We start from the raw sequence: 24,660 nt of genomic DNA on the forward strand, positions 1-24,660 counted from the left end.
TTCCCCTTTGGTAACCATAAGTTTGTTTTCTATGTCTGTGGGTCTATTTCTGTTTTGTAGGTAAGTTCATCTGTATCATTTTTTGTTTTAGATTTCTCATATAAGCAGAATTTTATGAGTCTAGTATTTTTCTTAATCTGCTCAGACTGCCATAACAAAATACCGCAGACTGGCTGATATAAACAACAGAAATATATTACTCACGGTTCTGGAGGCTGGAAAGTCCAAGATCAAGGTGACAGCAAGGTAGGTTTTATTCTCAGTCCTCCTCTCTTGGCCCGCAGCTAGCCACCATCTCACTGTGTGTGTCACATGACCTCTTCTTTGTGCACTGGAGGGGGGAGAGAGAGAGAGAGAGAGAACTCTGGTCTCTATTCCTCTTTTTTTTTTTTTTTTTTTGCGGTACGCGGGCCTCTCACTGCTGCGGCCTCTCCCGTTGCGGAGCACAGGCTCCGGACACGCAGGCTCAGCGGCCATGGCTCACGGGCCCAGCCGCCCCGCGGCATGTGGGATCCTCCCGGACCGGAGAACAAACCTGCGTCCCCTGCATCGGCAGGTGGACTCTCAACCATTGGCCCACCAGGGAAGCCCTCTATTCCTCTTTTCATAAGAAAATCAGTCCTATTAGATTAAGGCTCCACTCTTGGACCTTACTTACCTCCTTAAAGGACCCATCTCAAAATGCAGCCACACAGGGGGGTAAGGCTTCAACATATGGATTTGGGGTGGACACAAACATTCAGTCCCTAAAAGTATTTTTATTAGCTATTTTGTATGTCAGTATTCATTAATTAAAAGAGACATTCTGTTTCGCGTGGATACTATTGAGCTGGTTATAAGAGAATGCTCTGCAGAAAAGTACGTTTACAATAATCTGTGGAGAATTCTCTAGTACAACTCTAATAGCAACAAAACTTGTGCTCCAAAACTTCCGCATTCAAATCCAGGGGTTTACACTGAAAAATGTAGATATGTCATACCTCCTGCTGTTACTAATCCAATACTGTTGGGCTGCACCCAGCAGGCCTGCAAGTCTTGTAGTTGCCCAGTCTGGAGACCAAAGGAAGAGCTTGGAGACAGTGACAGAGACATCAACAGTTTACTGTACAGAGGAATCTTACACAAAGGGACCTAGAGCGACACTCCAGGTGTGCAGCAGACAGTGGGCAGGATGTAGCAGCCATCTTAGTTGCTCAGGGGAGGAGGAGGATACCATTTATAGGGAGAATTGATGTCAGGTGAGCTCATCAGTTACCAGGGGCTAATGAAGCCTTAAATTAAGAGGATTGGATAGTCCTGTGTGTGAAGCAGGGCCTGGTCGATCAGGGGATGAACAGAGAGCAAGAGGACAGCCTAACCATATAAATACTGATATCTACTAGCTATATTTATTTAGTATCATATAATTTTAGAAAACATGGCAAAAGTTGTTGAACATGAGTTATTCGAATGACAGGAAAATCATGCTTTTAAAAAATGTGTTCACTATCTAGGCATAAATATACAAGAAAAAAGACTCTCCCCTTGGCTCTCCTCTCCCTCCACCTTATTTTTAAACTCCCTGTTCCCCTCCCCACATTTTCATTCTGAATTTGACCACCGTTTAGACTCAAGTAACAGATTTGCAGTGAAGGAAAGATTATTAATCAAGGTTCAACCAGAGAAGCAGAACCAGAAGTAGTAGGAGATTATATGTAGAAGCAAATATAAGTTTATTTGCTTATGTAATTGTGGAAGCCTGTTGGGCAGGCAGAGAGGGAGGGTCACCAGCCAGTTGGAATCCAGAGGAAGGAGCCCAAGCTTGTCCACAGGTGGGAGGTCCCACTCAGAGAAGACCTGAGCGTATTTTAAAGATCTTCCAATCAATTCAGGCCGACACAGGATAATCTCTTGTTCAATTAACTGATTAGCATCTTTTTTTTTTTCTCACCAAGAATTTATTGAACAATGTATTCACCCTTTTGTTCCACTACCTTCTGCCATTTTCCAGGCAACTTCATAATTCCATCTTCCCAAAACTTTTTATCTTGCTGAGCAAAGAACTGTCCCAGGTGCCTTTTACAGACTTCCAGGGAACTGAAATTTTTTCCATTAAGAGAATTTTGTGAAGACCGAAATAAATGGAAAGCTGAAGGTGCAATGTCTGGTAAATACCGCAGGAAGATGGAAGAGTATGCGTTTTCTGTTGACTCATTTTGGATTCTTTTCGTCGAGTGCCGCTTTCAGTTGGTCTAATTGGGAGCAGTACCTGTTGGAATTAATCGTTTGGTTTTCCAGAAGGAGCTCTTAATAGAGGACTCCCTTCCAATCTGACAGTATACACAACATCACCTTCTTTGCATGAAGATCGGCCTTTCGTGGGGTTGGTGGTGGTTCATTTTGCTTGCCCCATGATCTCTTCCATTCCACATTACGGTACAGTATCTACTTTTCTTCGCCCATCACAATTTGTTTTAAAAACAGAACGTTGTTGTTACGTTTCAGTAGAGAATCACGTGCGGAAATACGGTCGAGAAGGTTTTTTTTTTGCTTAACCTATGTGGAACCCAAACGTCAAAGCGATTCACATAACCAAGCTGGTGCAAATGATTTTCAGCACTTGATCTGGATATTCTGAGTATGTCGGCCATCTCCCGCATGGTATAACGTTGATTGTTCTCAGTTAATGTCTCTGATCGCTCTGATCAATGCCTTTAACCACATCTGCAAAATGCCTTCACAGAAGAACCTAGATTTACTGTTTGATTGAATAACCGGGAGCAGCTGTGTGTATGTTCCAACCTGGCTTTGACTCCTGACGCTTCCATTTATATGCATGTAAACTTAACCTGGTTATTAAAACTCTGACTTTATAGAATTGCTGTGAGGATTAAAAACTTACTATAAATGATAATTATTACTGTTATTAATTCACAGTTTTAAAAGAAATTTTGACATATATTAAATAATTTAATTCTCATTGTTATACTGAAAAACAGTGTTTAACAGATACTCCTTCCTATTGAAGATACGAAAAGATAGCAATTACACAGCAATAAAATATTAATCTATCAGTGAGTACATAGAAGTAAAAATCAATCATTTCCATAAAAGAAAAGCTTTAAAAAGCATATTTATAAAGTACAGAACTTGAGCAATTATTAAGTACATGAAACAGATTCACAGCAAATAAATTTTAACTCTGAAAACTGCTCTAGAGCTCAGATTTTCAGAAGTGTAACATGTTAACTGTATACTTAGAATAGTTTCCTTTATATTCAGAAAGATTTCAAGTATGCCCTATCTCTTTGATGCTTCCATTTTTTTAATGTATTTGCTACTAATACAAAACATGTCATTTTTCATTTAAGAAATCAGAGAAACAGTAGATTCAGTGTAATGGAAATCACAGTTTCAATGAAAATATTATTTTACCAACAGGTTTTCCCAGGAAGACAGTAGTTAAGAAACAATCCACCTCCACAGCCCTTCCCCCAGCCTCCTTCCAACATACAGACATACAGCTTATTAATGGTTTAAAATATCACTGGATGCCTTGCAACATACACAGAAATGTGAACAACCATATTTAAAAACTGCCAAAGTCTATCTTATTTTAAGATAAAAGAAGCACAGTATAGCAGGGACATGGTGAGAAAAATATTGTAGAGAATGTATTTTCTCTTCAGGAAGAAAATGTTAATTTGCTTTGGTCTGGATGGATTTGAATGTTAAGAGCTAAGGGGGAAGTGGGTCTCCAAGGGTAATAATTTATATTTTTTTAAACTAAGTATTCTATGACTCCTCCGTGACTGAATTGCTGGTATCAGACTAAATTTGCCACCTAGAATAACTCAAAAAGCTTGATAAAATACAAACAATAAATGGTGGCATCAGAGAGCAACCAAGGTAGCCAAAACTTAAAGGGCCTGGCTCCTAGGTAACTGGGAAGGCGTTAAGATGTGTTTGTTTTTACTACTACCTTCTTCCATCAGGGTATCTGCTGGTAAACTAACATTGGAAGAGAGGTCAAACAGAAAGCGCTGTGGAGCTGGCAACAGTCTCACTGACCTGAGGAGATAAAAGCTGGTACTTAGGGCTACCAAAGCAGCTAGGACCAGAGAAACCAATACCTTGAAGGAAAGTGAATTACAGAGAAGTGAACCCAATGTTCTGAGTGCAATTTTCCCTCAATGTATTCACTGATTTCTAAGCTCCCCATGCTTTAGTCAAGAGGCCGAGACACCAAGTAAAAAAGCAACTGGTAAAAGGCTAAAATATTAAGCAGAGATCAGAAGTCTCACAGCCCTGAGACAAACCTTAGAGTTTAGGGACTGCTGAGGAGGAAGGGAATGGTTAAAAAAAAAACAACTAAAAAAAAACGAAAACAAAAACAAAAACCCAACTAAAACTAAGGTTTCTGTTAACACTCCTGAAAATTCTGCCTTGTGAGTTGAGTAAACCAGAAATAAATCAATAGTCAAAACTACTGAAAGCAAGGTGTTGTGGCCACGAGAATGCGTTTCACAGACCTCCATCTAAAGGGGGTTTCACTGACTGAGGGCCCAGCTGCTGTAAAGCACCATGGCCACACTTCCTACATGTATCCCAGCCGATGACCTATCACTGCAGGGATTCTGAGGCAGGCTCATTTTTGGTAGATATGGAACTCCTCAGACAGCTGGCCTTGGCTCAAATACAGTAGCCCCCCTCACCTGCAGTTCCACTTTTCACCTGTGGTCAACTTCAGTCCGAAAATACTACATGAAAAATTCCGGAAATAAATAATTCATAGGTTCTAAATTGCACACCTTTTCGAGTTAGCGTGATGAAATCTCACTCTGACCCACCTGGGATATGAATCATCACTTTGTTCAGTGTATCCTGCCTGGTAGCCACTTACTAGCTGTATTGGTTATTGGGTTATTGTCACAGTATCGCAGTGCTTGTGCTCAAGTAACCCTTATTTTACTTAATAATAGCCCCAAAACGCAAGAGTAGGGATGCTTGTAATTTGGAGATGCCAAGGAGAAGCTGTAAAGCACTTCCTTTAAGTAAAAAGGTGAAAGTTCCCGAGTTAAGGAAAGAAAAAAAAATTCTAGCTGTGGTTGCTAAGACCTCTGGTAAGAAAATCTTCTATCCATAAAACTGTGAAGAAGGAAAAAGAAATTCCTTTTTTGCTGTTCGACCTCAAACTGCAAAAAGTACGGCCACAATGTGTGATTAGTGTTAAGATGGAAAAGGCATTAAATTAGTACAATATTTTGAGAGAGATCACATTCACACAACTTTTATTACAGTATGTTGTCATCGTTCTATTTTAATTATTGTTGTTAATCTCTTACTGTGCCTAACTTATAAATTAAACTTTATCACAGGTATGTATGTACAGGAAAAAACAGTATTTGCAGGGCTCAATACTATCCACGGTTTTAGGTATTCACTGGGGGTCTTGTAACACACCCCTCATGGATAAGGGGGGGCCACTGTACTCACCGATAGATTTGCTGAACCTTCTTTAGACTGCAGGATGCTCTAGGACCTTCTACCCCAACTTCCTTCCCTCTGTTCTTTCCTTGGGTTCTGACTTGCATTGTGGTCTGCCGGCTCTCTTAGCCTTCCCAGGCCCTTTGTCTCATAGGCATTCCCCCGATGAAATTCTTGCACGTTTATTCCTGCCTTGATGTCTGCCGCTTGGAGTATCTGGACTAGCACAAATGGTACCTGGAGTAGCCTGAGAAAACAGGCATCAAGATGGCGAGGTGGAGAACACACACCCAGCAGGTAAAGAGGACACCATCCTGGCTGACGGTGAGCCTGAATAATTCCTGGCAACAGATAGCAGCTCAGTTGCCTGGTTTCACTGGTGGTGACCTGGGAAAATGATCCGGTGGAAAAGAATGTTGTAGCAGGTGTGATGAATCAGGTATTTGAAACACATGGAAGGGGCAGGGAGGAAAATGCTGAAAAACACAGCAGAATCAGCTGGGTTTTGTTGAGTTATATTGACACCCTGCAGAGAGACTGAAGACTCTTAACAAGCAGTTAGTAGCTAAGTATGAGAGGCAGAGAAGCCCTCCGTCAGGCTGGGTAGATTTCACCGAGCCCCCAGCACCTGTGTTGGGAGGACCACCCAGTTGAGTGACAGGCTGAAGACTTATCTGTTGGAGCTGCAGCATTCCATACAAGTGGGAAAGCTCAGGCAAAGCAGACCTGTCATGTGAAGGTCATGGCCCTGGCAGCTAAAACCTGAGACCCTGAAACATGAGATGGAAACATCTGGATGCCTTCCCCTGAGGGCGTGGACTCTGCAGCTCCCCCTGAACGCTTTGGGCTTGCAGAAGTAGCTCATCCTTCCTTTGCAAGAGCCAGCACTTCTGCTATGTGAGAAGATGCTGCTGAAGTTTTGCTCCTGGGAAATATCAGGTGTGTCCCTCAGGATCTGCCCTCACTTCCTCTCATGGCTGCTAGGCTGATAACTAGAGTTAAATCACAGCATCACCTGGCAGGGGACATGCTAGGCCTCAAAAGGGAGGAAAACTTTATAAATGTAAAAGATGGCAAGAATTAGCCATAATGGAACAGTGAACCCTGTGAGTACTACTGAGATTAGATTCTGATGGTGCTTGATCAAGGGAGACAATGTAGGACTAGATAAGCAAGGACTGATTTACTTAAGTGTACTTTTTCGAGACATGGGACTTAATGCCCTAGTTAGGAGCTAGGATGCCCGAGGATGGGGTAAACTCACTGCTGGGCTCTTAAAAGTCAGAAAAACAAGATGGTGAACTCTCGACAAAGTAGAAATGCCTGAATTGCACTTGCATTTGGTATAGTAAGGAAAAAAGAGGCTAAGAGAAATGGACATGCTGGAATGGATATAGTAGGTAAGACCAGAGACCCATCAGATGATCACATTCCATGAGAAGGCCCAGAGAATCACGCGTTCACCAAGGCCGTCAGCCATGCACTGGCATGAGGGGCCCAATCATCCTATGAAGTTCAGAGGTGGGGCTCCTCTGCAAGTTAGGAATGACAGTAGGAGAGGTAGTCCCAGAGCTGGGTGCATGAACAGCCATAAGGATAATGTTTGGGCCGCCACTGCAAGCATAAAGACCAGGTGACGAGGCTTAGCTACAATCAGCTAGGAGGCTGTAATCACCATAAAGAGCAGAAAGGTCAGAGCATGAGCTAAGGAGGAGCCCAGGAGACTTGACCCACAGGGAACTGTGTACACGAGGACTAGAGCATGTTGTCCTCGAGAACAAGAGAAATAGGCAGGCCACAGAAGTTCTGCTCAAAATCAACCACCACCACAGCACAACAGCAAGAATGGAAAGGTAGGGAGATGAGGGAAGTTGCCCAATAAAATATCACAATTCCTTGCTTGGTTGTCAGATCTGAGACCGTTTTCAGATTTGGAGCCCACTGACTGGGTCCTAGGGATCCCTAGGAGGAAGGACTGTGTGATACCCTGGAGGTATATACTGTGGCAATTCCCTTAGACCTCTCCTAAAGGGACCTATGGTTATTCACTTTGGTGACTGTATACCCAAAAAAGGTGGGTAATCACCAGACGTTTCAAGAACTATTAGACACTGAACACCAGTTAGTTTGCTGTCTCAACACTACACATCCCCAGAATCCAGCCATTGTCCTAGGGAGAATATCCATCGCATGATGGGTACTTCAAATCTAAGTCTCCCACGTTAGTCTTTCCAGGGTTTATTTCTTCTGCATCCTCTGACATTGTCAAACAGGTTATCATTTTATCTGGCTTTTCTCGTTGCTCTTAATAGGAGTCCTGGCCGCTCACAAGTTACTCCATCCCATTTAGGATGAAGTCTCATTCGGCATTTTAGCGTCTCCCGGAATAATGTAATTCTTCAATTCTTTTTTGTCGACAAATAGTTACTTAACAGCGATTATAGCACAGTATGAGATCAGAGTCAGGAAAAAAGCCTAAAAGTCTACCACCTAGAAAAAAAGGAAATATCGATATTTGGCGTTCACAGATGTCATGTAACACCCCCGCCCCGTCCCCGTGCTCTTCATACTCTGAGCGATACTGCCATCTCCTCCTCCCTTGTCTCCAATACTCACAACCTTGTCCCTCGAATTTGCTTTAAGCCCATCACGTTTAATCCTTTTAGGTGTATTATCGTTATTCATCTCAGTCACAAGAAGCCCTTGACTCCTAGGTTATCACCCATCTCTGGGACCCCAAACCTACACGGCTCTGTATATCTCCTACCCTATCCTCACCTCTTGTCATTCTTCAGTTCCTGGAACCATTTCGCCAGACCCTCTGGACTAAAGCATCAGTTACCTGGAAAATACCGTACGTCTTCAAATGTGGCAGCGAGAAATTTAAAAAATGGTACAAATGAACTTATTTACAAAACAGAAATAGAGTCACAGATGTAGAAAACAAACTGATGGTCACCAAGGGGGAAATGGGGGAGGGATAAATTGGGAGATTGGGACTGACATACACACACTACTATATATAAAATAGATAACTAATAAGAACGTACGGTAGAGCACAGGGAACTCTACTCAATACTCTGTAATGACCTATATGGGAAAAGAATCTAAAAAAGAGTGGATATATGTATAACTGACTCACTTTGCTGTACACCTAAAACTAACATGACATTGCAAATCAACTATACTCCATTAAAAATTAATTTAAAAAATATGGCAGTGAGGTTTCCCTTCACTTTTTTCACTCCAACCGAGAAGGCCCATTTCCACTCAGACCCCTGACACGCTGGCTAGTTTCTCTCCCACCGTCCTACTACCCCAGGGTGTGGAGGCTGGTGGGTGTTCCTCACACTGACACTTTCTGTCTCTTCTCCCTCTGTCTCCCTTAAACCCACCCAGATTAGAATTTTACACCATCCGCGTATGCAACCCAACCCCCTCCTTATTCCAGTCACCTCAGTCCTCTCCAGTTACTGCCCCATTTCTCTGCTTTTCTGAAATGTAACATTGGATATTTATTTTTGCCTTCAATTCCTCTCTTTCTAGTCTCTAACTCAAACCAATGAGGCTTTTTGGCCTCATCTCTCCACTGTAACAGCTTTCGCTGAAGTCAGGAATAGTCTCCCATTGTTAAAGCTTTTAATCAGTTCTCTTGCCATGATTGTTAAGCAACATTTGTTATCAGTTGTTCCATGATTGTGAAGAAACATTTGGCACCATTGCTCGATCTTTTTAAACACTTTTATCACTTGGCTTTCAGGTAGAAAATTCTCCTGCTTCTCCTCCTACTTTACTGGGTGCTCTTTCACAGTCTTTGTTTTAGCTTTTTCTTTTGTCCTTTTTTATTTTCTCCTGTATCTATTTTTCTCAGCCTCTGGCAGTGATTTTTCTACTCTCTATTTCTATGAGTTTGACTTTGCAAAGAAATAATTCACATATAAGTGATACCATGCAGTGTTTGTGTTTCTCCAGCTGGCTTATTTTACTTAGCACACTGCTTTCAAGATTCATCCATGTTGTTGCAAATGGCGAGATTTCCTCCTTTTTCATGGCTGAATAATATTCCATTCAAAAATGCTTCTCCCACCCCACTAAGTGTCTACATCTCTCTCACCTCCTTCATATCTTTGGTCAGATATCATCTTGTATGTGAGACCTCCCATAGCACTGTACTTATAACTGCACATGTGCACACATGCAAAGGCACACACATACACACACACACACAGGCACTCCATAAGCTGCTTTTATCTTTTTCCATTGTTGCCATCCCCATTTGACATAGCATGTATTTAACTTATTATTGATTCTCTCTTTCCACACTAGAATGTACAGTATATGAAGGAAGAATTTTTCTCTATTTTGTTTACTGCTATATCTCCAGTAGTTAGAACCATGATTAACACATTGTAGGCACTCAAGGAAAGTTATTCAATTATTGATCAAAAGAATTAACAAATCCTTAGGGATATAAGGCCATTTTGAGGGTGGGCAGAGAGAGAGACACCATTGGTAAGCCTAGTGGGATTTTCAGTGTATAGATGAATTTGGTATGACGTACATAGTCGAATTAAAAAATATTTCTCAGGGCTTCCCTGGTGGCGCAGTGGTTGAGAGTCCGCCTGCCGATGCAGGGGACACGGGTTCGTGCCCCGGTCCGGGAAGATCCCACATGCCGTGGAGCGGCTGGGCCCGTGAGCCATGGCCGCTGAGCCTGCGCGTCCGGAGCCTGTGCTCCGCAACAGGAGAGGCCACAACAGTGAGAGGCCCGTGTACCGCAAAAATAAATAAATAAATAATAAAAAATATTTCTCAGACCATATATTCCCAGAGAAATCTTTTGAGAGCGGGTATATACTCTCGCTTTTTTTTTTTTATCAGTGAGCCTCACAGACAAGCTGAAAAGTTGTAGCTTTACAATTCTACCTATAAACTAATGTTGCCTACTCAGTTTTTATGTTTCCTCATTAGCAATCCCTCTCAATCTCTAAATGTAATTAAGTCATTCTTCACTCATTCAGCAACCACTTATCGAGTACCTACTATTTACCAGGCCGTGTGCTAGTAGTTGGGGATGTACGGTTTCTGCTCTCAGAAAACTTATAATCGCATTTTTCTCACAATGTCCAATAGCCCCTCTTACCTACAGCTTTAGTAACGTCATGTAAAGTTAGGTGGTTATTTGTGGAAATCCTGATACATATATCATTGACCTTAACTGCTTTGGGTCTATCGCAAAATAAACACTCAAAAATAGACAATGTGATCTAACGTAAATGACACAGCCTTTCAATACAGAGACCTGAATTCTAATTTCTATAATGAACGTGGTTAACATTTGTAGCAGGTCAAAGGGTCTCTATTTACCTTGGTTTCTTCATCTGTAAGAAAGAGTTAGTAATCCCTATTAAATGCAAAAGATTCTTGTGAGGACAAAGTACAAGTTAATAAAATGCTTTTGAAAACTTAATGTTCTACTTAAACATGTAATAAAATTATTAAATCAATTGGGAGCCTAATCTGTGTGATGTGACTAAAACCAAGTTTTGGAAGCAGACAGGCATTGAGTCAAATGCTAGCCCTGGGACTAGGCAGCAAATGGAAACAATGACATTTAATTTACAAAGTCAGTGTGGGAATTAGAATTGATGGATGAAGCCATTGTCAACTCTTTTTACTTACTGTAATATTTTGGCACATGACCATTAGAATTGCTCATTTTCTAACGTACCTCAGTTTTTAAATCTGTAGAATGGGCAAAACATATTGTAACGGACTTTTTTCCAAAGGCCTCCGCAGAAGTCCTGCATTAATAATAGATTGTGATCCCCAAGCAGAAGTCACTATTACCATATCGTGGAGGCAGCACTTTGACATTCTTTATTAGATTTCTGCGTGGTCAACTCTGAAGACAGAGACAGAAAAAATCACATTCAGAAAAAGCTCTTCAGGGCAGGACACTAGAGGAAAAGAATAATGAGGTCATACAAATTGTAAAGTAAACCAGGCAAAGGGCCAAGAACTTTCATGCAAAGGGAGACTGGAGAGAATCAGCTCTCACGTACCTACAGCTTCCAGCTCCTTTCAAGCAGCAGGAGACAAAGAACACTCTTCTCTGGCAATTTTTAAAAGTCAAAGCCAAACGAGCCCGTCACTTCCACTGCGATTAGAGGACATCCCTTCGCTGTTCACGGTCGGCCTCAACCACTGGATCTACTGACATCATTCTAGTCACACGGCGGAGATGTTAACAGTTTGTGGAAACTTCAATTCCACAGTAACCTAGTGTCAAGGTTATTCTCCTAAGCCAATGAAAGTGGAATAATGAAATGGTCGAGTCATTTTATTACAATTGGGTTGTACAGGCTTTGTGCCTCCGCCGAAAGTGCCCAGAACTAGGAGGGCTCTGTCTCCCCTCCCCTGCCCCTCCAAGTACTTTTGGTCTTCTGAAATGAAAAAACACTAAGCTTTATATTTTAACAGCTAGAAATGAGCTGCGGTTTTAACACACTCCAAAGCCCTTTTCTGACGCCCTTTCTCAACTGCCTCTATCCTAGCAGTTCTCTATCCGTTTTAGACGGCATGAAACCAATTCTGTTTCCTGATCTGTCCCTTAATGCTTCAGAAACAAAATGATACTTTATGAACCAAAGGGCAAACTCAGTTGCATTATCTGCTACTGAATTATATTGATTTCAGGGCGCTTCACTTAAAAAACCAATTTGTGGGGATTTAGGTCACATTTTGATAATTCGGCCTACAAAAGCCTAACCATTTTTTATTCTCTGGTCAAATCTGAGCACTCAAGAGTATCACAAAGAGTTGTATTATTCTACGTCACAAGCTCAAAATGTAACGCATTGTTGTAAGACCAGAATTTTCCTACTGCTGTTCAAAGGTATATGATTACCATGAAAAGGTACCACAAATAGAATCGGAAGAATAGCTGTTATTTATGTATACAGATATTTATATTTATTTATTTTTAATATTATCGCAAAAAGATAGCCCATCTCTGCTCAAGGCCTGAAATAGTGAACAGTTTACCACCACAAGAAATAGGAAATTTTGATTCCTGATACGTGGCATTTGATATTTATAATGTTGTTCAATAGGTAAGTTTGCTATTTAAATTTGGTTTTGTTCTTTGCCTGGTTATTATTTTAGGGTGTGTCTATAGGCTAGTCACTTGCTGCCCGTCAGATGCTTGTTTTTTGATGATTGATTCCGAGTTAAACAAACAGGTTTCTTCTCTCTCACCCATCTCTTGCCCAGTCTTTCTCAAGCTCATTAATTTTGTGGCCCGGATGAACTTGGATTAATCTTTTCTTCAGAGTCATGGCTTTCTTTATCCAGTGACCATATTTAACATCTGTATGATATACCTTGGGTCAAGATAAAGTTTTCTAAAAACTAGTGCTCGTGAAATGTTTTCTCACTAGAACAGAAGGGCTGTGATTTTCCACCCAGCGCAGGAGCACAAGAAGCAAGAATACATTCCTCTGCTGGTTCCAGAAAGAAGGGCTAAGGCTCTCAGGGTTTCCTTGTTTCTCTGTGATCACACACATATTGCTAATGGCCCGAGGCACTCATACATGTCCGGGAGCTCTCCAGCCTTCTCTTGAACTAATTCCTTCCAGAGAGTCTGTTCAAGTGTGACTCATCACTTTACAAAGCCACTGCCTTCCCACACTCCTCCTGCCAAATGCGGAGGGCATGGCTTTCCCATTGGATTCCAGCCATGTCTTTCATACATTTGACGTAATCCTCGTTCCCATTGTGTTTGTGCACCAGCTTGTGCAAAACTGCAGTCAAAAAAGTAGAGCAGAACCTAAAAACTTACCAAATGACTCTTCTGAGATTGCTTCAGTTACCCTGAAGTATTCTTTGGCTGTGAAAATCTCCACCGGTCTGAATAGGGACTTTTTAGTTCTGTTTATTTGCATGTTTGTTTTTAGTGGGAGAGTGGGGCGTTCTAAGACGTCATAGGATTTAGGAAAGTAGGAGAGATTAGAGAAGACATAAAAAATACAGTTAGACATGCTGAAGAAGTAAAAAAATGTTTTTTTAATAAAAAATTGCACATATTTAGTAGAATTTACCATCTGAGCAGACACTAGACCTTACTAGAGATTTCATGGCAATAGAAATATTCATCATACCCTGTCTCTGCCTGGACTTTCCTCCATTAATTACCCCTTCTCTTCTCAGCACTGTCAACCTTTTCCTTTCCACTGGCATCTTTCCCTAATCTACAAACATGCTCAAGGCTCTCCCATCTTAGGAATGAAGACTTCCTCATCTCTGCCTAAAATCCACCTACCGCACCATCTCCTTTAAAAAAGTTTTTTTTTTTAATAGCTCAGCTTCTAGAACAAGCGATCTACATGAACTGTCTCTACTTTCGAATATTTAGTCCTTTCCCTTATTGATTACAGTCCTTCCCACCCCTACAGTATTTCTGTTCCAAAGGCAGCTTCTATGTTGCTAATTCCAATTTTATTATTCAGTATTCTTGCATACAGGTGACTGAAAACTCAATTCATGCTGAGTTAAGCCAAAAGTTAGTTTTATTATTGTGGTTGTTATTATTACTTAGCTCCTTTACCTAAAAACAAAAAAAAATCATAGTCAGAGCTAACTTCATTTAACTTCGGTTCATCCAACTGAACCAGGACTTACTATCACTTTCTTGACTCTGTCTCCCTCGATTCTGGCTTGACTTCCTGGCCAGTTCATGCTTCATGGTGGCAAAAGATGACAAGGATTTCTAGGTTCACATTCTCCTTGCTCTAAATCTATCAGAAAAATAGACCTTGTCTCCCATATAATTCTCAAGGGTAACTGGTGACTCGGAATGAGTTATATACCCACTGCTCAACCAAGCAGTCCAAGGAGCTGCAACATTCTGATTCAGTAAGGCTTGTGTCATATGTATTCTTTGGAATCAAGCATGGGTTTGAATTTCAACTCTAACAGTGTTTCTTGGTAGTAATAATATAATTACATCTATATGTTATACACTTTACAGCTAACATCTGTTCTTTATAATAACTATACAAATTACATGTTAAACATTTTGAAGAGGATAGATATTTGAAGAACTTGAACTCTTAAAATTAAGAAAATCTAGGATCTGAACTCAGGTTTGTTTAGTTTCAAAACTCTGTTCTTCTCACTCATCAGCCTGAGATACTCTACCTACGGCACTCATCACAGTGCTAGCACATACCTGACTCATGCTAGTTCTTTTCTTTTCTCTGCACATGCAGTTCTGATCACGTCATAACTCTTGAATATTTTGTCTTGAAGAGCCCTCCATAACCTGGCTCCTGCCTACCTACTTTAAGTGGCTTCATCTCTTACCATTTTCCCCCAGGTCATTCTGAAACATTTGTTCTTACTTCACTTATTTGTCTGAAATCTTGAATATAAGATGTCTTCATTCTGTCTGGCTTCCCCTCCCCACGGCAAACTATTCATTTTTCAATTCTGGCCTCAAGCATTTACTTTCTCCTGTGTTCCTCTGCAGTTCATACATACCTCCATTATGGAGGTTATTTTATTATTATTCAGTAGCAGTTCCTATATGTTCTCTCCATTATGTGTAAAGTCTTTAAGTCAAGGCCATGGATCAGATCATTTTATTTTCATATCCCCAGGGACACAGTGCAGATGCTATGTAGATGTTGAGTGAATGAATATATATACAAAGAAGTCAATTCTTTTTTTTTTCCAAATTAGCCCAAACTCCCTCTGCCAGCATGAACTCTGTAAGATACGAACAGCAACAAGAAAAAGTAACAGAAAGAGAGAGAGAGAGAGAGAAAGAAAAACCACCTAAAGACACCCTGCCATATAGAGAAATTACAGAGAAAATATTTTCTTGTCTTTTATATAAAGAAGTGATCACTGAACCACAACCAATTATTATTTAAAAAGTAGAGAATTCAGGCTACTTGCCTTCTACTCTTGGTGGACACAGGAAAAAACAATTCCTGATAGCCCCTTTGCTTTCCACTAAGTTGATACTGATAAAGCCTGTTTAAATAATCTTCATTTTGCACTTATTCCTCTATCTCTATTGCTTTAGCTACTGCCTTAGTCTAGATCTTCACCTTTGCTTGAATTATTGAAAGTCTCCCTCCTCACCCTTCCTTCTGCATGGGCCTCTCTGCAAACTGTCTTCCACTTGGCTGCAAGAAGGATATCACTAAAATAAACAAGAAATCCTTCTATAGGTTTCTTTTCTCTTTAGCACAAACTCCAGATTTCTAAAATGTCAAAGCTATTCAAAACCATCTCAGTCTATCTCTTTGGTGTCTCTCTCTTTACTATGCCCACATTCACCTCATACTCCAGCCACACCAAAACTATCTAAACCATCCTGCATTCACTTATCATTTTGATTCTCTTTACTTTTCTTGGGCTGCTGCTTTTTTCTGGAACACTCTTCTCACTTCGTCTACTTGGCAAGTACAAGCTCATAATCATTGCAACCATCATTTTACCTGTAAACTTGTCAGATCCTCCTACATATAACTGCTTCTTACCTTTTCCCTAGAGGTACATACTTTTATCAGAGAGCCTACAACACTTTATTTCTTGTATTTATTTATTCTGTCTTTCCCACTAGATGGGAAAGCCCTTGATCAGGGACTGTATCTTACTCATCTCTTGTTCCCTGGCACCTAGCCCAGTGCTCAGAACATAAATATTTGGTGATTGGGTTGAAAAGAGGGAAGGAAGAAGAGACAGAAATGCGGAAAGAAGTAAGTCTACTTTCACTTTCATTTCAGGCCTCTGACATACACACCCCAGAGAGAAAAATCTCGGAAAGAATAAAAGAGTGAAGAGTCTTGTCTATATCAAAGTGGCTTTGCCAATAACAGCATTTGTTGCAACAGAGTCAAGTATATATATGCATGGATTATTTGGCCTTAAGTTATCACTTGCAATATTTTAATTCTCCCAGGAATTGCCTTTTTTTTAAATAGATCTTTATTGGAGTATAATTTCTTCACAATACTGTGTTAGTTTCTGTTGCACTACAAAGTGAATCAGCCATAGGCATAAACACGTCCCCATATCCCCTCCCTCTTGAGCCTCCCCCACATCCTCCCTATCCCACCCCTCGAGGTCATTGCAAAGCACCAAGCTGATCTCCCTGTGCAATGCTGCTGCTTCCCACCAGCCAACTATTCTACATTCTGTAGTGTACATATGTTGATGCTACTCTCACTTCACTCCAGATTCACCCTCCCACCCCATGTCCTCAAGTCCATTCTCTATGTCTACCTCTTTATTGCTGCCCTGCAACTAGGTTCATCAGTACCTTTTTTTTTTAGATTCCATATATATGTGTTAGCATACAGTATTTGTTTTTCTCTTTCTGACATACTTAACTCTGCATGACAGACTCTAGGTCCATCCAGCTCACTACAAATAACTCAATTTCGTTTCTTTTTATGACTGAGTAATATTCCATTATATATACATGCCACATCTTGTTCATACATTCATCTGTCGATGGACATCTAGGTTTGTTCCATTTCCTGGCTATTTTAAATAGTGTTGCAATGAACTTTTGGTACATGTCTCTTTTTGAATTATGGTTTTCTCAGGGTATATGCCCAGTAGTGGGATTGCTGGGTCATATGGTAGTTCTATTTTTAGTTTTTTAAGGAACCTCCATACTGTTTTCCATAGTGGTTGTATCAATTTACATTCCCACCAACAGTGTAGGAGGGTTCCCTTTTCACCACACCCTTTCCAGCATTTACTGTTTCTAGCTTTTTTGATAATGGCTATTCTGACCTGTGTGAGATGATACCTCATTGTAGTTTTGATTTGCATTTCTCTAATAATTAGTGATGTTGAGCACCTTTTCATGTGCCTCTTGCAATCTGTATGTCTTCCTTGGTGAAATGTCAATTTAGGTCTTCCACCCATTTTTAAACTTGATTGTTTGTTTTTTTGATATTGAGCTCCATGAGCTGTTTGTATATTTTTGAGATTAATCCTTTGTCTGTTGTTTCATTTGCAAATATTTTCTCCCATTCTGAGGGTTGTCTTTTTGTCTTGTTTATGGTTTCCTTTGCTGTGCAAAAGCTTTTAAGTTTAATTAAGTCCCATTTGTTTATTTTTGTTTTTATTTCCATTACTCTAGAAGGTGTGTCAAAAAAGACCTTACTGTGGTTTATATCAAAGAGTGTTTTTCCTATATTTTCTTCTAAAAGTTTTATAGTGTCTGGGCTTACATTTAAGTCTTTAATCCATTGGGAGTTTATTTTTGTGTACAGTGTTTTAATTTCATTCTTTTACATGTAGCTGTCCAGTTTTCCCAGCACCACTTACTGGAGAGGCTGTCTTTTCTCCATTGTATGTTCTTGCCTCTTTTGTCATAAATTAGGTGCCCATATGTGGCTGGGTTTATCTCTGGGCATTCTATCCTGTACCACTGATCTATATTTCTGTTTTTGTGCCAGTATCATACTGTCTTGATTACTGTAGCTTTGTGGTATAGTTTGAAGTCAGGAGCCTGATTCCTCCAACCACGTTTTTCTTTCTCAAGATAGCTTTGGCTATTTGGGGTCTTTTGTGTATCCATATGAATTGTAAGATTTTTTGTTCTAATTCTGTGAAGAATGCCATTGGTAGTTGGATAGGGATTGCAATTTGTAGATTGCTTTCGATAGAACAGTCATTTTCACAATATTGATTCTTCCAATCCAAGAACATGGGATATTTCTCCATCTGTTTATGTCATCTTTGATTTCTACTGATCAGTGTTTTATAGTTTTCTGAGTACAAGTCTTTCGCCTCCTTAGGCAGGTTTATTCTGAGGTATGTTATTCTCTTTGTTGCAGTGGTCAATGGGACTGTTTCCTTAATTTCTCTTTCTGATTTTTCATTGTTGGTGTATAGGAATGCCAGAGATTTCTGTGCATTAATTTTGTATCCTGCAACCTTACCAATTCATTGATTAGTTCTAGTAGTTTTCTGGAGGCATCTTTAGGATCTTCTATATATAGTATCATGTTATCGGCATATAGTGACAGTTTTACTTCTTCTTTTCCAAATTGTATTCCTTTTATTTCTTTTTCTTCTCTGATTGCTGTGGCTAGAACTTCCAAAACTATGTTGAATAAGAGTGGTGAGAGTGGACATCCTTGTCTTGTTCCTGATCTTAGTGGAAATGCTTTCAGTTTTTCACCATTGAGCATGATGCTTGCTATGCATTTGTCATATATGGCCTATATTATGTTGAGGTAGGTTCTCTCTATGCCCATTTTCTGGAGAGTTTTTATCATAAATGGTGTCGAATTTTGTCAAAAGCTTTTTCTGCATGTATTGAGATGATCATATGGTTTTTATTCCTTAGTTTGTTAATGTGGTGTATCACATTGATTGATTTGTGTATATTGAAGAATCCTTGCATCCCTGGGATAAAGCCCACTTGATCATGGTGTGTGATCCTTTTAATGTGCTGTTGGATTCTGTTTGCTAGTATTTTGTTCAGGACTTTTGCATCTATGTTCATCAGTGATATTGGTCTATAATTTTCTTTTTCTGTGATATCTTTTTCTGGTTTTGGTATCAGGGTGATGGTGGCTTCATAGAATGAATTTGGGAGTGTTTCTCCCTCTGCTATATTTTGGAAGAGTTTGAGAAGGATCGGTGTTAGCTATTCTCTAAATGTTTGATAGAATTCACCTGTGAAGCCATCTGGTCCTGGACTTTTGTTTGTTGGAAGATTTTTAATTATGGTTTCAATTTCATTACTTGTGATAGGTCTGTTTATATTTTCTAATTCTTTCTGGTTCAGTCTTGGAAAATTGCACCTTTCCAAGAATTTGTCCATTTCTCGTGGTTGTCCATTTTATTGGCATATAGTTGTTCGTAGTAGTCTCTTATAATCCTCTGTATTCCTGCAATGTCAATTGTAATTTCTCCTTTTCATTTATTTTATTGATTATCAACCTCTCGCTTTTTTTCTTGATGAGTCTGACTAAGGGTTTATCAATTTTGTTCATTTTCTCAAAGAACCAGCTTTTAGTTTTATTGAGCTTTGCTCTTGTGTTCTTCGTTTCTACCTCATTTACTTCTGCTCTGATCCTTATAATTTCTTTCCTTCTACTGACTTTGGGTTTTCTGCTCTGATCTTTATGATTTCTTTCCTTCTACTGACTTTGGGTTTTCTTTGTTCTTCTTTCTCTAGTTGTTTCAAGTGCAGGGTTAGATTGTTTATTTGAGACTTTTCTTGTTTCTTGAGGTGAGACTGAATTGCTATAAATTTCCCTCTTAAACTGCTTTTCCCATAGGTTTTGTGCCCTTGTGTTTTCGTTGTCATTTTTCTCTATGTATTTTTTCATTTCTTGATTTCTTCAGTGATCTCTTGGTTATTTAGTAGCGCATGGTTTAGCCTCCATGTATTTGTGTTTTTTACAGTTTTTTTTCCTGTAATTGATTTCCAATCTCATAGCATTGTGGTCAGAAAAGATGCTTGGTATGATTTCAATTTTCTTAAATATTCTAAGGCTTGATTTGTGACCCCAGATGTGATCTACCCTGGAGAATATTCCACGTGCACTTGATAAGACAGTGTATTCTGCCACTTCAGGGTGTAACGTTCTATAAATATCAATTAGATCTATCTGGTCTATTGTGTCATTTAAAGCTTGTGTTTCCTTATCTATTTTCTGTTTGGATGATCTGTCCATTGGTGTAAGTGGTGTGTTAAAGTCCCCTACTATGACTGTGTTACTGTCGATTTCTCCTTTCATGATTGTTATCATTTGCCCAATGGGTGCTCCTATGTTGGGTGCATAAATTTTTATAATTGTTATATCCTCTTTTTGGATTGATCATTTGATCATTATGTAGTGTCCCTCCTTTTCTCTTGTAACAGTCTTTATTTTAAAGTCTATTTTATCTGATACAACTATTGCTACTCCAGCTTTCTTTTGATTTCCATTTGCATGGAATATCTTTTTCCATCCTCTCACTTTCAGTCTGTACGTGTCCCTAGGTCTGAAGTGGGTCTCTTGTAGACAGCATATATATGGGCCTTGTTTTTGTATCCATTCAGCCAGTCTGTGTCTTTCTGTTTGGACATTTAATCCATTTACATTCACAGTTATTATCAATATGGATGTTCCTATTACGATTTTCTTAATTGTTTTGGATTTGTTTTTGTGGGTCTTTTTCTTCTCTTGTGTTTCCCACCAGAGAAGTTTCTTTAGCATTTGTTATAAAGCTGGTTTGGTCATGCTGAATTCTCTTAGCTTCTGTTTGTCTGTAAAGCTTTTGACTTCTCCATCGAATCTGAATGTGATCCTTGCTGGGTAGAGTATTCTTGGTTGTAGGCTTTGCTCTTTCATCACTCTAAGTATATCCTGACACTCCCTTCTGGCCTGAAGAGTGAAAAGTCAGTTGATAACCTCATGGGGATTCCTCTGTATGTTATTTTTTTGTTTTTTCCTTGCTGCTTTTAATATTTTCTCTCTGAATTTAATTTTTGTTAGTTTGATTAATATGTGTTTTGGTGTGTTTTTCCTCAGGTTTATCCTGTATGGGACTCTCTGTGCTTCCTGAACTTGGGTGGCTATTTCCTTTCCCATGTTAGGGAAGTTTTCGACTATAATCTCTTCAAATATTTTCTCAGACCCTTTCTTTTTCTCTTCTTCTTCTGGGACCCCTATAATTCGAATGTTGGTGCCCTTAGTTTTGTCCCAGAGGTCTCTGAGATTGTCTTCAATTCTTTTCATTCTTTTTTGTTTATTCTGCTTCTTGGCAGTTATTTCCACCATTTTGTCTTCCAGCTCACTTATTCATTCTTCTGCCTCTGTTATTCTGTTATTGATTCTTTCTAGTGTATTTTTCATTTCAGTTACTGTGTTGTTCATCTCTGTTTGTTTTCTAGTTCTTCTAGATCTTTGTTAAACATTTCTTGTATTTTCTCAATCCATGCTTCCATTCTATTTCCAAGATTCTGGATCATCTTTACTATCATTACACTGAATTCTTTTTCAGGTAGATTGCCTATTTCCTCTTCATTTATTTGGTCTTGTAGGTTTTTACCTTGCTCTTTCATCTGTGACATATTTTTTTGCCATCTCATTTTTTTTTTTTTTCCAATGAGTGGGATTGTGTCCCACACCATCATCTTGACTTCTCCCCTCAAGAATTGCCTTTCTTTAGCTGGCTTAAAAATCCATTGATAGGGGCTTCCCTGGTGGCACAGTGGTTAAGAATCTACCTGCCAATGCAGGGGACACAGGTTCAAGCCCTGGTCCGGGAAGATCCCACATGCACAGAACAACAAAGCCCGTGTACCACAACTACTAAGCCTGTGCTCTTAGCCCACTAGCTACAACTACTGAGCCTGTGTGCCACAACTACTGAAGCCCGCGAGCCTAGAGCCTGTGCTCTGCAACAAGATAAGCCACTGCAATGAGAAGCCCACTCACCTCAACCAAGAGTGGCCCTGCTCGCCACAACTAGAGAAAGCCCACATGCAGCAACAAAGACCCAATGCAGCCAAAAAAGAAAAAAAAAACCCCATTGATAACTCCTGGGGAATAAAATCCAAGAAGTTTACATTCCTATTCTATTTGCTAACAAAAAATGAATTTAAATAAATGAATTAATTTTTGTTATATATATATATATATATATATATATATATATATATGTATTTCTTCCCCCAGTATTTGACTTGATTCTTAATGAGAAACAAATACAAACATCTAACAGAACCAGAGGGCTGTGGGAAACCAAGACTCTGCTCTTGAAGGGCTCCTGAACAAACTCACTTGCTTGGAATACCAGTGCAGAGGCAGCAGCTTCAAAAGTGCCTGGGTCATATGAGAAAGAAATTCACTGACTAATTTTAGGGTATATGCTGGAGGGGCTGGGATCTGGTAGAACTTTCTCTGGGGATGAGAGTGCTGACAGCTGCCTTTTTTAAAAAAAAACTCTCCTTCCACATAGTTGGCCCAGTGTTGGCAGGTGCAATTTCTGTTGCTCTCCATCAAGCTACCTAACACTCTGTGCCCCACTGCAGCGACTTCCCACCTGTCCTGGTCAGCCCCTCCAAAGTAACTCCTGCTCTGCCCCACCTGGTGGGCAGCCCCAGCTAGCACAAGTGCCCCTTCAAAGCAGCTCCCACTCCAAGGGGCTGGCCCCACATGTCAGCATGCCTGCAGCAATCATGGCCCACCCACAATAGAATGGCACATGCAGACCACAGAGGGGATACCCCTGGAGCACCTGGTTCTGGTGCCGGGGGATTGTGCCACTGGGACCCACAGGACATATTCTACATAAGGACACCCTTTTGAGTCTGGAAGATGTAGCTGATATATCTAATACACAGACACAAACACAGAGAATTAGGCAAAATAAGGAAACTAAGGAATACCTTCCAAACAAATGAACAAGAAAAAATCTCAGAGAATGAAATGAAAGTGAAACGGAGATAAGAATTGACCAGATAAGGAGCTCAAAGTAAGAGTGATAAGGATACTAAGCAAACTTGGGGGAAGAATGGATGAACTCAGTGAGAACGTCAACAAAGAGACAGAAAATTTAAAAATGAACCAATTAGAACTGAAGAATACAATAATTGAAATGAAAAATACACTAGAGGGAATCAACAGCAGACTAGAGGATGCAGAAGAATGAATCAACAGTCTGAAAGACAGGGTAGTAGAAATCACCCAATAGAAATAGCAAAAAGAAAAAAGAATTTTATAAAATGACAATAGTTTAAAGGATCTCAAAGACAGCATCAAGTATAGTAACATTCAAATTATAGGGGTTCCAGAAGGAGAAGAAGAGAGAGAGAGAAAGGGGTAGAGATTTACTTGGGGAGAAAAAAAAAAAAACAAACAGAAAACTTCCCTAACTTGGGGAAGAAAACAAACAAAACAAAATTCAGGTCTGGGAATCAGAGAGGAATCCAAGGAAGACATACAGATGCCCAACAGGCCCATGAAAAGATGCTCAACATCACTAATCATCAGGAAATGCAAATCAAAACCCAGTGAGATATCACCTCACACCTGGCGGTTAGCTATTATCAAAAAGACAAAGAAAAACAAATATTGGTGAGGATGTGGAGGAAAGGGACCCCTTGTACACTGTTGGTGGGAATGTAAATTGGTGCAACCACTATGGATAACAGTATGGAGATTCCTTAAAAAATTAAAAACAGAGCTACCAATATGATCCAGCAATTCCACTTCTAGGTATTTATTCCAATAGAGAACCCCAAAACACTAATTCAAAAAGATATACGCAACCCAGTGATCACGCAGCATTATTTACAATAGCCAAGACATGAAAGCAGCCTAAGTGTGTATTGACAGAGGAATTGATGAAGATGTAGAATGGAATATTACTCAGCCATAAAAAAGAATAAAATCTTGCCATTTATGACAACATGGATGAACCTAGAGAGTATTATACTAAGTGAAAAGTCAGACAGAGAATGACAAATACCGTATGATTTCACTTACATGAGGAATCTAAAAAACAAAATTAATGAACAAATAAAACAAAGCAGAAAGAGACTCATAGATACAGAGAGCAAACAGGTGGTTGACAGAAGGGAGAGGGGTGGGGGCATGGGCAAAATAGGTGAAAGGGATTAAGAGGTATAAACTTTCAGTTTAAAAATAAGTCAGAATGTTAGATAAAGAACAGATGTGGATGGCTCCCACTTTGTAAAAATTGAGCACTATGATAAATACTTTTTCAAAACTAATAAAAATAAATAAATAAATAAATGTCATAGGTATGTAATGTATAGCATAGGAAATACAGTCAATAATATTGTAATAACTTTGTATGGTGACAAATGGTTACTAGAATGACCATGATGATTAATTAGAAATATGGATAAATGTAAAATCACTATGTTGAAACTTGAAACTATATAGTACTGTATGTCAACTACACCTCAATAAAAATAGAAAAATAAATTTAATTAAATTTTTAGAAAACTAAGTTTTCTGAATTGATTTTCAAAATGATCAGTCAAGAGACATGTTACGTTTATGTTAAATTATATATATATATATATATATACACACACACACAATATACACATACATACCACACGTGCCCAAATATCTATGTATGCCAAAATGACCTTAGGATATATTAATGTTAAAATGTAACATCTAA

The 24,660-nt window shown here is 39.5% G+C and overlaps 1 long non-coding RNA gene across 1 annotated transcript; it reads right to left on the reverse strand.

Annotated features, from left to right (window-relative positions):
* Positions 1-206: 206 nt before the first annotated feature.
* Positions 207-16,395, reverse strand: LOC113632375 (uncharacterized). Its single transcript, XR_003437785.1, has 4 exons — positions 13,310-16,395; positions 11,532-11,768; positions 11,317-11,426; positions 207-331 (listed from the first exon to the last, which is right to left on the reverse strand). It is a non-coding gene; the product is annotated as an uncharacterized LOC113632375 (long non-coding RNA).
* Between the last annotated feature and the right edge of the window lie 8,265 nt (positions 16,396-24,660).

This window comes from Aethalodelphis obliquidens, unplaced genomic scaffold, assembly GCF_003676395.1.
Source record: "Aethalodelphis obliquidens isolate GAN/ISIS:26980383/991018 unplaced genomic scaffold, ASM367639v1 scaffold36, whole genome shotgun sequence".
Classification (NCBI taxonomy): Eukaryota; Metazoa; Chordata; class Mammalia; order Artiodactyla; family Delphinidae; genus Aethalodelphis; species Aethalodelphis obliquidens.